General features: G+C 42.3%; 1 long non-coding RNA gene across 1 annotated transcript; it reads left to right on the top strand.

Annotated features, from left to right (window-relative positions):
* The first annotated feature begins 2,543 nt into the window (after nucleotides 1–2,543).
* On the top strand, nucleotides 2,544–5,740 carry LOC308183084. The gene is made up of 3 exons (XR_013942254.1): nucleotides 2,544–2,660; nucleotides 3,077–3,204; nucleotides 3,300–5,740. It is a non-coding gene; the product is annotated as an uncharacterized lncRNA (long non-coding RNA).
* Nucleotides 5,741–15,001: the final 9,261 nt, after the last annotated feature.

Genomic DNA, 15,001 nt, shown 5'->3' with positions numbered 1-15,001 from the left:
TTTTACACAGCTCTAATCACATGAAACAGCACCAACCAGTATAAGTAAGTGGGACTATATGGGAAGAAATGGCCACAGCAGTATCTCTGCTATTGTCCATTTTCTCCACTAAATCTGCTTCTTATAGTACCTTCCTATTCTAAAGTCCTTCTGCTCCAGTCTTTCTCAGTGACCCTCCAAATTTCCATGATGGCAAAATAACCATTTTGAAGACATATGAAAAAAGGAAAATTGTTTCCATCCCCCTGAACTGATTGCCTTTATAGCTCTGATTTCTGCAGTGCTCAAAATGGACTTGGTGCCTCAGAGCAAAGCAAATACATATGTTTGAGAAGGCTTTTAAACTACTTGGCACCAAATCACCTCATGCCACCCAGAGAATATTTTTCAGCCTTAAGGACTTCTGATGTGTACGAAGCACTGGCTTTCAGACTCCACATTTCTCTTTGAGATACAGTTGGTGGTATGGTGGTACGTGTGACCTCAGACATCTGGACTCGCTGTCAGCCAGAGCCTTTAGTGTTTGCAGCACCATACTGAGGCTCTTTCACATCAGATGGAGAGGAAAATATTCCCAGATATTGGCTCTCTTCTCCCAAAAACAGTACTTCCCTTGGATCACACACCTCATGCAAAGCTCTATATGAACTGAACAGAGAGATAGATTATTGGCTTATTTTGCACAGCCTGTTCTGTTGGCTTTATTGTAGCTGACGACAGCTCCAGCCTAGAGGAGGCATGACTGCATGTTGCTTTCTGCATATATACTGTTTTGCCTGCTGTTTCAATTTGGTTCTGTATTTTCTCATTGAAGAAGATAAGACAAATAAAAACTATCTCACTTCCATAGCAAAAAGTACATGCCAGTTGCAGGTACTCCTGCAAAAAAGATAAAAGTGTACACATAGAAACAGAAAGAAAATGCAGGTCTTCATATATACTAGACAACCAGGGACACTATTTGAAGTAAAATCCATTTTTAATCCTTCTTCCATCCTCAATTGTCAGAGAAAGAAGCCACAAATTGGTGTTAACACTGAACAGTATCGCTGAGATTACTCTACAAAATGTCCTCATTAGAAATTTGCATCCAGATCCTGTGGGCTTTTGAAAGCATTGCTGCAGAAGTAAGAAGCAGCTAATCATTTGCCAAATAATCCTCTGGGATAAAATTCTCTGATGCCAGTTGAGTTTAATCAAGCTCAGAGCAATGTCCCAAGTTTAGGCAGCTTTCTAGTAAGCACTCTAGTGGTGCTGCTGAGCAGCCAAAAAGGATCCCAATGAGAATGACTGCAAAATGTAAGTAGGTATCAATCAGAAAATGTGTACTTAGGTGGAAGCAAACCGTGAAATTTGCTGTATCTGTTTCACCACTGGGCTGTCAGGGAGAGAGAGGCTTCTCCTGTGGTGGAGGGTCAGCTGTGGCAAATGTCATACCCACCTCTCTCTGAACCTGGTGGGAACCTGGGGCAGCAGGAGAGCCAAGTCACTAATCACAAGTCACTCCTGATCTCAAACACCATAGGAAGTTTCAAATCTGTCTCAATGCACCCCAGGTAATGTGTAAGACTTGCCAGACAGACGACCAAAAGTCAGTGTCCTGAGCAAATAAGAGCAGCCCTGTACCCGAGTAGATGCAGCTTGCCATTGCTAGTAACAGACCAGAGACTTTCACACTAATGCTGCTAAGCCTCTGGAGTTGTCAGGCTTTGACTGGGTTTTTCTTGGGCTGCCTGCAGCTCTGCTTTAGCTTGTTTAGCTAAACAAGCTGTTCGTTAACAGCAGTTTCCTAATGACCAGGTGGCCATTGCTTAATTTGTTTTACTATTGCTTAGCTCTGTATAATCATATGGTATAACCATAATTTTTAAATAGATAGCATTAACAAGCTGTTATTTTGTGTGGAACTAAATACTTCTGACCCTGGAAAAATGATGCAATATAAAGGAATGGTATCATAGCAGAGGTCTCAATGAGGGATGACACACCGTGGAATACAGAGGAGTGCAGGAATGAGAAGATAACAGAAGGGCACGACGTGATCCTGGAGACCACAGGGCTGTAAACAGCTCTTCAGTGGTCAACCACTGATAGTGAAAGAAATGCCATCCTGAAAACTGAGAGCAAGGTGTACGGTGTGATAGAAGATATATAATGATAGCTTCATGCAGTGAGCATGGAGGAAGAAATGCCCGTCATCAGCATCATACTCCTCTTGGCAAAGACCTGGCATACCAATGACCTGCAACACTGAAACAAAGGAGCTTTACACTCAGGGAGAGTGGAAGGTGGACCACAACAGTGGAAAAAAGGGCAAGTGTTAAGAAGTGGGTGTAAAACAATTTTAACTGTATCCTTATTGAAGTCTTTTTTATAATACTATGACTTCCTCTGGTGATTTGTCTCTCTCCCCTCCCCTCCCTCCCCTCCCCTCCCCTCCCTCCCCTCCCCTCCCCTCCCCTCCCCTCCTCTCCCCTCCTCTCCTCTCTTCTTTCCCGCTAATAATTAGATTGACGCTAATAATAACTTCTTGATTAGAGAGTTAAAACTTCATTACACTAGCAACAAATCTTTGGCTTTGTTTAAAATCTTCACTTCTTTTTGCCTATAGGAAGATCTTAAGTGTAAACGTGATTGTATTCAGTGCAGGACTGCAGTTGGTACTTACTTGTTGGCAAGTGAAGAATTAGTTCAGGAACAAGGGAAGGACCAGGGGGTGGGATTTGCATAGAGGTGAAAATCTAGAAGGTTTCAAAATAAACAAAAATAGAAACAAAGATTAGAAATGGGACTGAAATAGGACTTGGAGAAACAAAAGAGATTGAAGAACAATGGCTTGGTGAAGCTCAAAGAATGAAGAGCTACAAGCCCTCAAGGAGTGAAGTCCTACAACAAGCCTTGCAGGAGATGGCTGTGAAGAACTATCTTTTAGTGTCCGATGGGGCTGAGAACAATGCTGGTCAATGCAGAATGGTTTGGTAGCAGAGGGCAATTAAAATTTAATGAAGAAAAAGAGGAACTATGTAGCATGAATGCAATAAAATTACTTTGTATGTGCTGCTCTTTTCCTGCCTAGGGACTATGCTGTTATTCATGCAGCTGGATTGGGGTTTAGAGAAACTACTTCCAGCACTGCCAGGAGCCCCTAATCAACAAGATTTCTCTAAAAAAATGAGCCTAGATAGGAGGTCTTTCCCACCCCAGGTGAATACTGTGACCCTAGCCTATTGTTTATTCTTGAATAACTCTCCTTTTTACTTTTCTGTAATTGTTTGTTTTTTTTTTTTTTTTTTTTCCAGATCCATTCAGCATCAGAAAAGAATCAGAGAATCAGATCTGAAGTTTTCAGAAAGTGTGTTTTTCCATCCTCACTGAAATCCAGTGCCAATTTCAATTTTCTGCCACAGGTTGACTAATTCACAGTGGGGAGCAGAACTGAAGAAATGTGACATTATGATGGAAGGAGTAGGACTCTGAGGAAGAGTTTTAGTTTCTGAGTCCAAGGACTTCGTGTCAGAAGTACACTGGCTATGAAGTACATATGGCTGTTAGTAACAGCTCTTCTTCCCAACACAGATGACCCTGGGGTAGGGAACTTTCCTTGTGAATCGAGAAGGACAGGTTGCTGCCATTTGGGCTAATCGCATGGCATCACTTGTTAGCACATATAAAAAACTCCTATTGTTCAGGTAGAAAGTTACTGTAGCAGCCAATCATGCTTTTGGTCTGGGCCTACAGTCTTTTTATTCTTTCTTTCTTGTGTTTTAGCAATTGTACCAAAGACTCAGTGCTATTGATATATACACGCTAGTGTAATTTGGCTGTTGTCAGAAGAGATAATGTCAATGACAGCGTCAAATCTTTTTTGTCATGTACTTTAGCATAGGCTTCATGACTATTTCTCTGCTGGCAGCATCACTTAGAAGAAAGAAGAATACACAGGAGAATGACAACAAGAGTCATCTCTGGCAAGGATAAGTGGCTTTAAAAATGTTCTTCAGGTAATGTACATTCAGAGGGATTATTCTGTACTACAAACAATGTGCTTGCAAGCACACTGTGATGATCGCTCTTGCTAAGAACAGTAGCTTTTCTGTGTGCCTTTCTTTGGCAATGGCAGAGGGATTTATGAGGCCATGGATAATTGCTACTCGCTCCCTTGGGCGTCCACTACCAACAACTTCAGTGGCACCCATATGAGCTATCCCCAGTCTGTAATGTAGCACGTAATAGAGCAAATCACATCGCCATTTTATACGTCTTTTACTTTGTGTGGCAGCAGATGTCCAAGGTTTTAAATAAGTGTACTGTGAAAACAGAAAATGAAAACAGCTTGGATGAATTCATAAGAGGTTACAGGATGCAGTGTCTTTATTTCCTTTCATGCTAATTTATATATATAAAGTATTTGAAATATATTTCATAAACAGCTAATTACTAGCATATTGCTGTCCAGTAGAGACATTAAATTGCTGGTAGCAAATCTCTAAATGCATAGGTATCAAAACATATAGAAACATATAGAAATAATTATGATTGACTTGACAGTTATTACTATAATGAATGTAAAATAATACAAGTCATCTTGGAGACAAATACCTGAAATGTAATAAAAATGGGGGGAAAAAGGGAAAGTTTTGAGATTCTGGAAGTCCATAGGACTAAATACTAAAATCTGTGAGAAAACTGAATGGGGGATTCCCTGTTGGTGGGAGCTATCACCTGTTACCTGGTATGGTGGAATTCTAGGTACAGCACCCATGGGCACAACTGCATTGGTGAACACACAGTCCCAGCACCATTTTTACAGGGATTTATCAGCCTGGATGCTCAGAAAGCATGTTTGCATGGTCCCAGGTCCAGCTTACAGAGCATGGTTTCATAACTTGACTCTTCATTCTAGAATTTTCACTCAGGCACAGCACCACACTTCAGGACCAGCTCTGAGCACAGGCAAAATGATCTCAAATCTCTCTGCATGCACTCATTTAGAGTTATCCTTATAGTTCTCAAACACATTTTTTCTGTGGTTGCCAATTTCCCAGTGGCGACAGTTTTGACAGTCACAGTCAAAATACAACTGTGTAATAATAAGTTTTCATGTGGCAGCTGCTCATAAAGTTCTTGGTGACTACACGTAGATACCAAGAGACATTAAGAACTTCTGCTGTAAGGATGGCATGATATTGGTAAAAGCTTTTTGGATGTTCAAGTAACTAATAATGTACTCTTATACACTTCTGGAAGTCCACTCCAGTGATAAGAATTGCCTTTTCCTGTGTTCTATTTCTTTTCTTAGAAAGATTAGAAAACTAATATCCATGGTCCTCAGAGCAGAGCCTGTGTAAATGAATTTCTTAGAACAGTTAAAAGGATTGCTCAAAAAAAGTTGATGTTTCCCCACGATGACACCATCCACTGCCAAAGAGAAAGGTAAAATCAATAGAAGTTAAGAAATGCTTTAAGTGTAATTCTCATATTTTTTTTTCCCTTTTGTTTATTAAAGGGTTTAGAGCAATAGTTGCTACAATAGAAATAAAGTCTTGTCACATATACACAGTTATGGACCACTGCAAATGTCTTACATGTTACAATCTCTCATCCTCACCGGACCTAAGAGTCTCCTCTTATCAACACAAAAAGCCATGATTTGTGCAATTTGCTGAAAAAGCTGTGTTAACCTCATCTTCTCCTTCCTTCTGCTTCCTCAGTTGCTGTATCTCCCTACTTTGTTAGCATATCAAATGTGGTTGTATCAAAAGGCATGTGTTTGTCTCATCTGCCTTTTGGAGGATAAAATGTCTTAGACCTCATTCATCATTGACTATTTTAATCTCATCAGTTAGCTGGTATTCAAAATGTTTTTGGATGAAGATTCAGAAATATGAGTCACTGTGATCTTTTTTATTCACAGTAAGTCCAGTTCTACAGACAACTTCCCAATAAGTTTATCAAACTATTGCTGCCTTCTCTTCTGTCTTTATCAGCCTGTGATGGTACAGATCTGCTCTGCTTCTGGAGAGTGAAGTCACTTTGTACAAGTGTGTCATCTATTCCAGTGTTGGAATGGATCAAATTATTTCACACTTTCACATAAAAATGAGGGAGGGAATGGGCCAAACCCTAATGCCTATCACTGCTTTCTTAAATATTTTCACTTCTTGGGGGATGTAAGCCAACGTAATGAGACACCCTTGTACAGTTCTACAAAGGAGTCTTGTTGATACAGCTACACTGCTAAATAAAGACGGGACCAGGCAGAGAGACTTCTGATTGTCCACACCTCAGAACCACTATTTTGCTCCCAGTTTTTGTTTTTGGACCACTCCAACTAACTCTCTCGAAGCCAATGGTCAGGTACAAGTAGGGATATTCTTCAGTTCAGGGACGATCCTAAAAGCCATTGTTGATGAGACTGTACCAGATCTGGTTCTTTCCATTCTGCACAGTCCCAGGGATCCCAGAAGGCTCTTCGTTCTCATAAACACAATGCATCTGCATTTCAGGGCAGGCAACGCAAGCCTTGATTTGTTATTGATCGGCTACAACATGGTACTTTTATAATTTCTGAACTTTGAGCTGAAAAGAAAAACACATACAGGAATAATTATATTCTAGATCCTGGACCAGTTGCTATGACACTCATGACAACATTGCATTCTGACGTACTATGATCTAAATTATATCTGAAGAACTACTGCTAAGCAACATCAACGTGACCAGCCTGCTCTAGGTCAGGATAGACCTGAGTGGTGTGGAGGCCCTCTCCACCCTTCCCATCACTTGACCTTGGGGTCACAGACCGTTCATTGGAAAGGATGCATTTAATAGCATGGATGTGGCTCTTCAGAAGTTTGCAAGCAGGGACACAGGGCCATCTTTTGATGTCCTCGCCTACTGTTGTTGATTTAATAAAGGAGGTTGAGAGCAACTCTTTACCTGAAGTAAACACCTCATATTCCTGGCTGGAGCTCTAAATCTGCCTTACTCTTGACATGAATGATATGCCCACATTGCCTGTAAACCTAGCACTTATGCAATTAATCTTTCCTATACTGCAGCTGGCTCTGTCAGTGACATTCTGTTTTGTTTTTGGGGATGGTAAGATTGCCATTTTGAGCACAAGTTACTGATGTGGAAGAAGGAAAATATGCTAATAAAACCTGCAGAAAGGTAGAGAAAAGCATGCGCCAAACACTGAAGGATTTAGAGTAGTAGATAGAAGCATTTTGGATAGGCTGAGGTTGTCTTCCTTTTCATAAAAATTCTGAGCCCATTTAGTGATATTTTTTGGCATTTTCTCATCTAGACTGGATCAGGTGATTTTAACTGTGCACCTCTCAAGCAGCTTGCAAATGTAAAACTTCCATTTTCTATTAAGAAGTTCTTTTCAGTTAATCTTCTACGATAGAAAATGAAATTTCTATGTGAGCCAGCCACTAGAGAGTCTGAGGGAAGCAATATCTGGGTTAACAGACTGTTTTAAACACATTCTCTCAGGACCTTTCTCTTCCCCTTCAGCATTTTCAGCCTGTCTGCCTCTTCTTTCCTGTTTGTTTCTTCAGTACTCAGGCCAATTGTGAATTACTTGAAAAGGTAGACTGGGTGTATTAAAGAATGTCTTTTCATAGCAAGTGAAGATTCAGAATAATCTGTCTGTAACAGAAGTGTGTTGGAGAATAACACCCAGGGTAAAACTGGAGGTATGGTGGGTAGATCAAGACACATTGCACAGGACAAATAATAGGCACACTAGCAAACAACTAACTTTTATCTAATTAGTTACCCTTGAGGTAGAATATGTATTAGATCTTAATTTACAACAATGCCAAAAATGAAGAGAAATCTTTACTCTTGTAACTACAGTTGCCCCATATTTACTCACATTTTTTAGAAGCCTCATAAATATACTACTAGTGTGTACGTGACAGCTGGACTATGCAGTCTGTCTGTGACATAAAGGCGCAGGAACAGATTTTCACAAATGACACACTAAAAAAAAAAAAAAAGGCTTTGTTTCATAGAAACATATGTGCACGCACGTGTATTTTATTTTGCATGTTATAAAAGTTTTCATAGCCAGCTCTTTGTTCCAAGACTTCCAGACTTCCATTTGCAAACTTGCAAACCTACATTATAAAATACTTAGTCCCGAGTCAGTGCTGTGCACTGCCTTTGATAGCAGAAGCCTCTATTTTTTCTCCCAGCAGGAATGCTGGATTTCACTGCCAGTTGCTTGGAGGTAGGCTGATGGTATCCAAACTAAAGGAGTGCAGAAAGAATACTTATTTTGTGCCTGAAAAGCATTAGCAGGTCCAGTGAAAAGAAATCCAGTTACAACACCCTCAGGGCTTTGAAATAACACTCGTGACAACATTGCATTGTATTCTAATGTAGTATGATCTAACTCTTATCTGAAGAACAGGCGTCTTGGACTCTACAGGGACTGAAGGTAGTACTTTGTATTGACATAATGACGGACTGTAGTCCTGCAGGACTGTGTAAAGATCATCAGATTCACTCAGAACTTTAGGCTAAATTATCAACCGCAGCACAAATAATAAAATCCCCTCAGCTCAATTATGTGGCTTAGCCTGAGACATCAACGCCTCCAGTTCATACACCACATTTAACTGTATTTTAATGGATGTAACAATAGAGTGTTTTCATCAGAATAATTTTGAAACTGATTCCATGACTTGTGTCAGGGTTTTCATATTAAATCTATTTAATCAATGAAAATTAGACATGAGATTTCCTAAAAAAATATTTATTCTTAATTCACTGAAGATGATAAGAAAAAAATATATATTTGTATTGGGTTTACGTGGCAAAGGTTTGGTAGTGGGGTGGGGGGACACGGATTGCAGGGGTAGCCTCTGTGAGCAGAGCCCAGCAGCTGCCTAACGTTAGATAAGGGACAGTTTCAGCTGGCTCCACAGGGACCCGCCACTGGCCAGAGCTGGGCCATGGGTGATGTTGGTTGGGCCTCTGGGAGAGCAGATTTAAGAAAGGGGAAAAAAAAAAAGAAAAAAGGTGTGCAACAGCAGCTGGGAGAGAGGAGTGAGAACCAGCCCTGTAGCTCCCCAGGTCAGTGCAGCAGGAGGGCAGGAGGTGCTCCAGGCACGCGGCAGCAGTTCCCCTGCGGCCTGTGGAGAGGCCCCTGGTGGAGCAGGCTGTCCCCCTGCAGCCCATGGGTCCCACACGGAGCAGATCTCCACGCTGCAGCCCGTGGAGGAGCCCCCGGTGGAGCAGGTGGATGTGGCCTGGAGGAGGCTGCGGCCCATGGAGAGCCCCCGCAGGAGCAGGCCCCGGGCCGGAGCTGCAGCCCGTGGAGAGGAGCAGGGGGTCTGGGGGGAGCTGCCACCCGTGGGGGACCCGTGCTGGAGCAGTTTGCTCCTGGGGGATGGACCCCGTGGGACGGAGCCGTGTGGGAGCAGTTCTTGAAGAGCTGCTGCCTGTGGGCAGCCCCCGCAGGCTCAGTTTGGGAGGGACCCCACAGGGAGCAGGGGCAGAGAGTGACCGTGAAGGAGTGGTGGAGACAAAGCATTGAGGACTGACCGCAGCCCCCATTCCCTGTTCCCCTGTGCTACTCGGGGAGACGAGGGAGAAGAGGGTGGATTGGAGGGAAGGTGTTTTTAATTTGCTTTTAGGTTCTCACTGTTCTAGTCTGATCTCCCTATGTTGAGTCTGTTTTGCTTGTGACGGCAATTGGTGAGTAATCTTCCTGTCCTTATCTCAACACTTGAGGCCTTTTCCATTGTAATTTCTTCACCTCTTCCATTGGGGAAGAGGAGTAGGAAGGTGGTTGTGGTGGAGTTAAGCTGCCCAGCCAGGTAAAGCCACCACAATATTTTGTTTTAGGACCAGAAAAAAATGATGATCATTGCTTTGTAGATATAAAATTCTAGAATTTGGTAATTTAGCAATTACAATTATTTTCAAGTCATCTTTTACTTTTCAAAAATAGGCTGATCATATCAATGTAGCTTTGAGCCCCATATTAATCTGATCAAACTGATTTTTTTCATCTCAGTATTACTTTGGCATTTCGAATGTAACTGAGCTGACCAGACACCTTTGTTGATAATAAATAGCAGACATAATCTCTTAGTGGAGGTAGCGCATGGTAAAAATACCAAACTGCGATTTTAGCTGAATACAGCTAGATAAAAGCATAATAAGATGGGCGAACAATTGCCTGATGGGTTGTGCCAAAAAGGTTCTTTTAAATGAGGTTACACTGGGATGGCAACCTGTCACTAGTGGGGTTCTCTAGGGTTCCATTTTAGGACCAGTCCCCTTCAATGGTTTCACAATTGATTTGGATGAAGGGCTTGAATGGTTTTTGAGCAAGTTTGCAGATGATACCAAATTGGGTGGAGCTGTTGACTCCGTCAAGGGTGGTGAGGCCTTGCCGAGAGATCTGGACAAATTTAGAGAGCTGGGCAATCACCAACAATGTGAAGTTTAACAAGAGCAAGTGACGGATTCTGCACCTGGCAAGAAGCAACCCTGGCTATATGTACAGCCCAGGGGACAAGCAACTGGAAAGCAGCCCCACAGAAAAGGATCTGGGGGTTTTGGTTGACAGCAAGCTGAATATGAGCCAGCAGTATGCCTTGGTAGCCAAGAGGGCCAACCGTACCCTGGGGTGCATCAGGTCCAGCACTGCCAGCCGGGCGAGGGAAGGGATTGTCGCGCTCTGCTCTGTGCTGTGTGGCCTCACCTCGAGTACTGTGTGCAGTTTTGGGTGCCACAGTATAAAAAGGGCATAAAACAGTTAGAGAGTGTCCAAAGAAGGGCAACAAAGATGGTGAAGGGTCTGGAGGGCAAGGCATATGAGGAAAAACTGAAATCCCTTGGTTTGTTCAGCCTAGAGAAGAGAAGACTGAAAGGAGACCTCATCATGGTCTACAACTTCCTCACGAGGGGAGAGGAGGGGCAGGCGCTGAGCTCTGCTCTCTGGGGACAGCGACAGGACCCAAGGGAACGGCATGGAGCTGGGACAGGGGAGGGTCAGGCTGGGTGTTAGGGAAAGGTTCTGCACCCAGAGGGTGGTCAGGCACTGGAACAGGCTCCCCAGGGCAGTGGTCAAGGCACTGAGCCTGCTGGAGTTGTTGATGTGCTTGGACAATGCTCTCAGACACATGGTCTGATTTTTTGGGTGGTCTTTTGGGGACCAAGAAGTTGGACTCAATGACCTTGTGGTTTCCTCCAACTTCTACGGATATTCTATGATTCTGTTGCATTTTCTGCTGCATGAAATGGAAAGAGTCAAATTCATAGTGGTACCCCAGCTTGAATTTTCAAGGGTGGCATTTGGGAAGAACAAAGCTATTCTTCTCACCTATCACATTTTTGTTTGGAATCACTGAGAAAATACAGAGCTATAGTTACAGATTTAGAGTTGAGTCTAAATGTAAGTCTGCATTATAATCGTGCTCTACCTGTCGGTGAGCTAAGTTCTGTACAGACTATTAAATGCCTTGATGTCCAAACAACAAAGATGCAATCAACTTTCAAAGTTATCTCTATTTGAGTGATACTCTTGCTGAGCTCTAGTTCCTGCTGGAATGATGCACTGAGAATTGTTCAAAAGCCACGGTGTAGGAACAGTGCTGCATTTGAGAGGAGAGTGGGCAGACTTGGCAGTAAAAGGATTTTGTCTGGAAGATTGCCACACTACATAATTCCTGCATGAACCGAGGCAGGGGGCTCTGGCTGGGCTATAGGTAGTGGACACCTTGGGTGCAGGGTAGACCCCCTTTGCTACTACAAACAGGGATATTCTTTGATCTGAAAGAATAAGTCACAGGAAAGCCTACAAAAGCCTTCTGACATGTTTTACTATGAAAAAGGATAACCTGGCCAATCTTATGCCATGGTCTGTTCATGCAGGAAGATGGTTCTAGCATTAATTTTTGGGAATCTTCAGTTAATGCAAGGAGATGTGAGATCAGGTTCCCTGGGTGAAGGCAAAGGCAGGACTGGGACTTTGAACTCCAGAGCTGCATCCCCAGCGACAGCTTCCCAAATCCAGGTGTCCTATTATCTGAAAGCCTCTGACTACTGGCCAAAACAGGCATAAGCAAATTTAGGCTCAAACATTAAGCCATTTCAGCGTAGATAATGGCATTATACTATGACAAAACCAGTTACATAGATTAGTCCCAAGCCCTACGGGTAATGACACAAGAAGACTCAAATATATTCTCTCACTTCACACATATTCATGCTGGAGAGTGTGTCAGCAACATGCAGTTTATCTCAACCCACAGAAATCTATCCATAAGGCATGTACAGAAACACATCACAACATAGTGACTAATCCTCCACCAGCAGCACTGTTTTCTTAGTCACTTGGTGGCTTGGAAGATACCCACATTTAGAACTGAACTGACAATTGGAAGTGAACTGCACTAATGGATTAAATAAACCATTTCCTGATTGCTTATTTGGAATCTCATGAAGATTTCCTTCCATACTGTAGTTACCCAAAATGAATCCCAGTTTATCAGTGTACATATATGTGAGATTATGGGTTTATAGAGAGGTGCATAAGATAATTTTCAACATCTTTAAGTGACAACTGGTTATATAAGTAACATGGTTCTGTCTCTTTTCCCTCACTGGATGAGTATAACTGTCAGCATTTGGGCTTGAAGAAGCCAGTGTGGTGCTGAATACCTCAGAGGAGGGTGGTGTTTTAGGGATAGGTTGTAGCTAAGAGAAATAAGAGCTACATGAAAGACTTAAAAATTCATCCTTTCCAAACTACATAAGACATTGCTTAGGCAGGATCCTAAAAAATCCCCAACCTCCTACACTATTGATATGAGTGCAGAATTTGAACTTAATTTTGGCTCGCACTACTCATACAAATGAATCATCTGTGGAAATGCTGGATGCACTGGCAAAAAAATATCAAATTTTGTTACTTTGGACCTGGAAGGGTCAACAGATCTAATATTGGCCCTGGTGATGGTGTTACTAAACTCCCCACTGCGATACTTGAGGGCATCAGTAAGTTCTAGACATAACTGGGTCCCCATGGATGGAGTTGTGAAGCAACTTCCATCCAAAATTGGATGGAAGCAAGGATACATCCAAGTTGCCCTGTTACACCCTCCCAGGCAGTCCCTGCCTCTTGCACTATGCTGCCAAAGGTTAAATAAAAGTTCATATAATTTGACAGTACTTACCTAGCGTCCTCTCTGAATCCTTTCTCTTTACTGATAGATTGTTCAGACACACTCCACACAAAATGTAAGTTTATCTCTTTTTTTTTTTTTTTTTTTTTGACAGGATATTGTGACCTTTGAACTGAAATATCCACAGTCTGCTATCATAACAGAGCTGCTGACATATCAGTATAACCCCGCTTGGCAGGCATCCCTGCAAGCGCTATAAACAGTTTTATTGCTTATAAAGTACAGATTTCAACTACCTTGCACTCTTTTAAGGGAAGAGGGCTCACATATACCATGAGGAAAGGAAACACTGTAAGCATGTAAGTCTACTGAGGCCTTGTTTTTGGGACTATATCTCATTGGTTTTTCCTAAGGAACAAGAGAAGAGGGAGATGTGGAATGGCTCCAGGTAAAAGAAACAGAGAGAAATGGTGAGATACATAACAAAACTAATAGCAGGACTGGTCACTGACAATGTTAAAGAAGATAGCATGGGACCAGTGTATTTCTTCCTTGGGAAAGGGCAAAAATCTTTCAAAAAGCAAAGACAAATTGAGAGAGAGTATATAGCCTGCCTGTGCTCAGATCTCAGAAAGATCACTCAGGTGACTATGGGATCCACATGTGAAATCAAAGGAAGGGTAAGGATGGTTTCTGTTAGAATATGCCTATGATTTAATGGAGAGCTTATGGCAGCTAATCTAGGCATACTTGAGTTAGCTGTAAATTAACAAACCCATGTCCTGCTAACAGTGGACTTGATTAGTAATTACAAGTATCCAGGGTCCAGGGAAAGATTTATAATCTGTGCTGAAAACCATGTTAGTGCACTGAACTATTGTCAGTATGTACACTGGCTGGGTAATTAGCCTATATATCTTGGGTAACATATACGTCTTGAACATTTAACTTGAGTGTTACAAATATTTTTCTCTCTGTGTATGAGGATCCAGAATATGGTTCATAACATCATACCACATTGTATGCCATCTTCCAGCAAAGGTCCAGGGAGAACCTCACCTCCTGAGATGTTTATGTCCTAGCTGTGGTAGCTGGTACCTTAGTAATTTCAATTGGCAAAACAATTAGGCCAAGAAGATGGTACATTGCTAAGCAGCAGGACCAAGTGTGTTGCATGGTATTGTGAGTTATGATATGACAGGGAATAGGTTAGGAAGGCTCTGAGTACATTGGTCAGCCTTTCACTGTGGCTTGGGAAGGCATTGCTAGAACTTATTTGTGTATACTCTTTGCAGCCTTTGAGTGTTAACTGCAGGTTAACAAGCTTTGGGTCACTCTGACTCTATAGATCCCCACGGAAACACTGCAGTTCAACCACTTTTGGACTGACTGTGTTTCAAACACTCTTTTTACTAGGACTGGCTTCTGCTTTCTGGCTGATCCAAGTGGGCTTGGTCTCTGGAGGCAATTATCCTTTCAAAGTTGCCAGCAGCTGTTGCTAACAGTGACTCAAAACAACCTTCTAAAGCACAGTTTATAACTGTTTTCTGCAAATGTAACTATGTGAGGAGCGCAGTTAAACTAGCACTGAGGTTTACCCACACCTCAGCTTGCTTTATAGGTTTTATTACATTTGATTTGGGCACCTATGATATTTGGACCAAGATGGACACTATCTCCTACAGTTACTGCCTCACTGTCTGCCCACATTGCCCTTCCCCAAGTAGCTTTGCTCTCCGCTTTTCTTCTTCTCTGGGAAGGTTTTTTAGCAGATGGATGTCCTTTGATCACAAGCCATAGAAGTGGGACAATAAGCTTGTTAACCTGAGCCTGAACCAGGCAGGTAG

This window comes from Anser brachyrhynchus, assembly GCF_964034855.1.
Source record: "Anser brachyrhynchus genome assembly, chromosome: 1".
Lineage (NCBI taxonomy): Eukaryota > Metazoa > Chordata > Aves > Anseriformes > Anatidae > Anser > Anser brachyrhynchus.
This window is presented reverse-complemented; position numbering and strand designations above follow the sequence as displayed.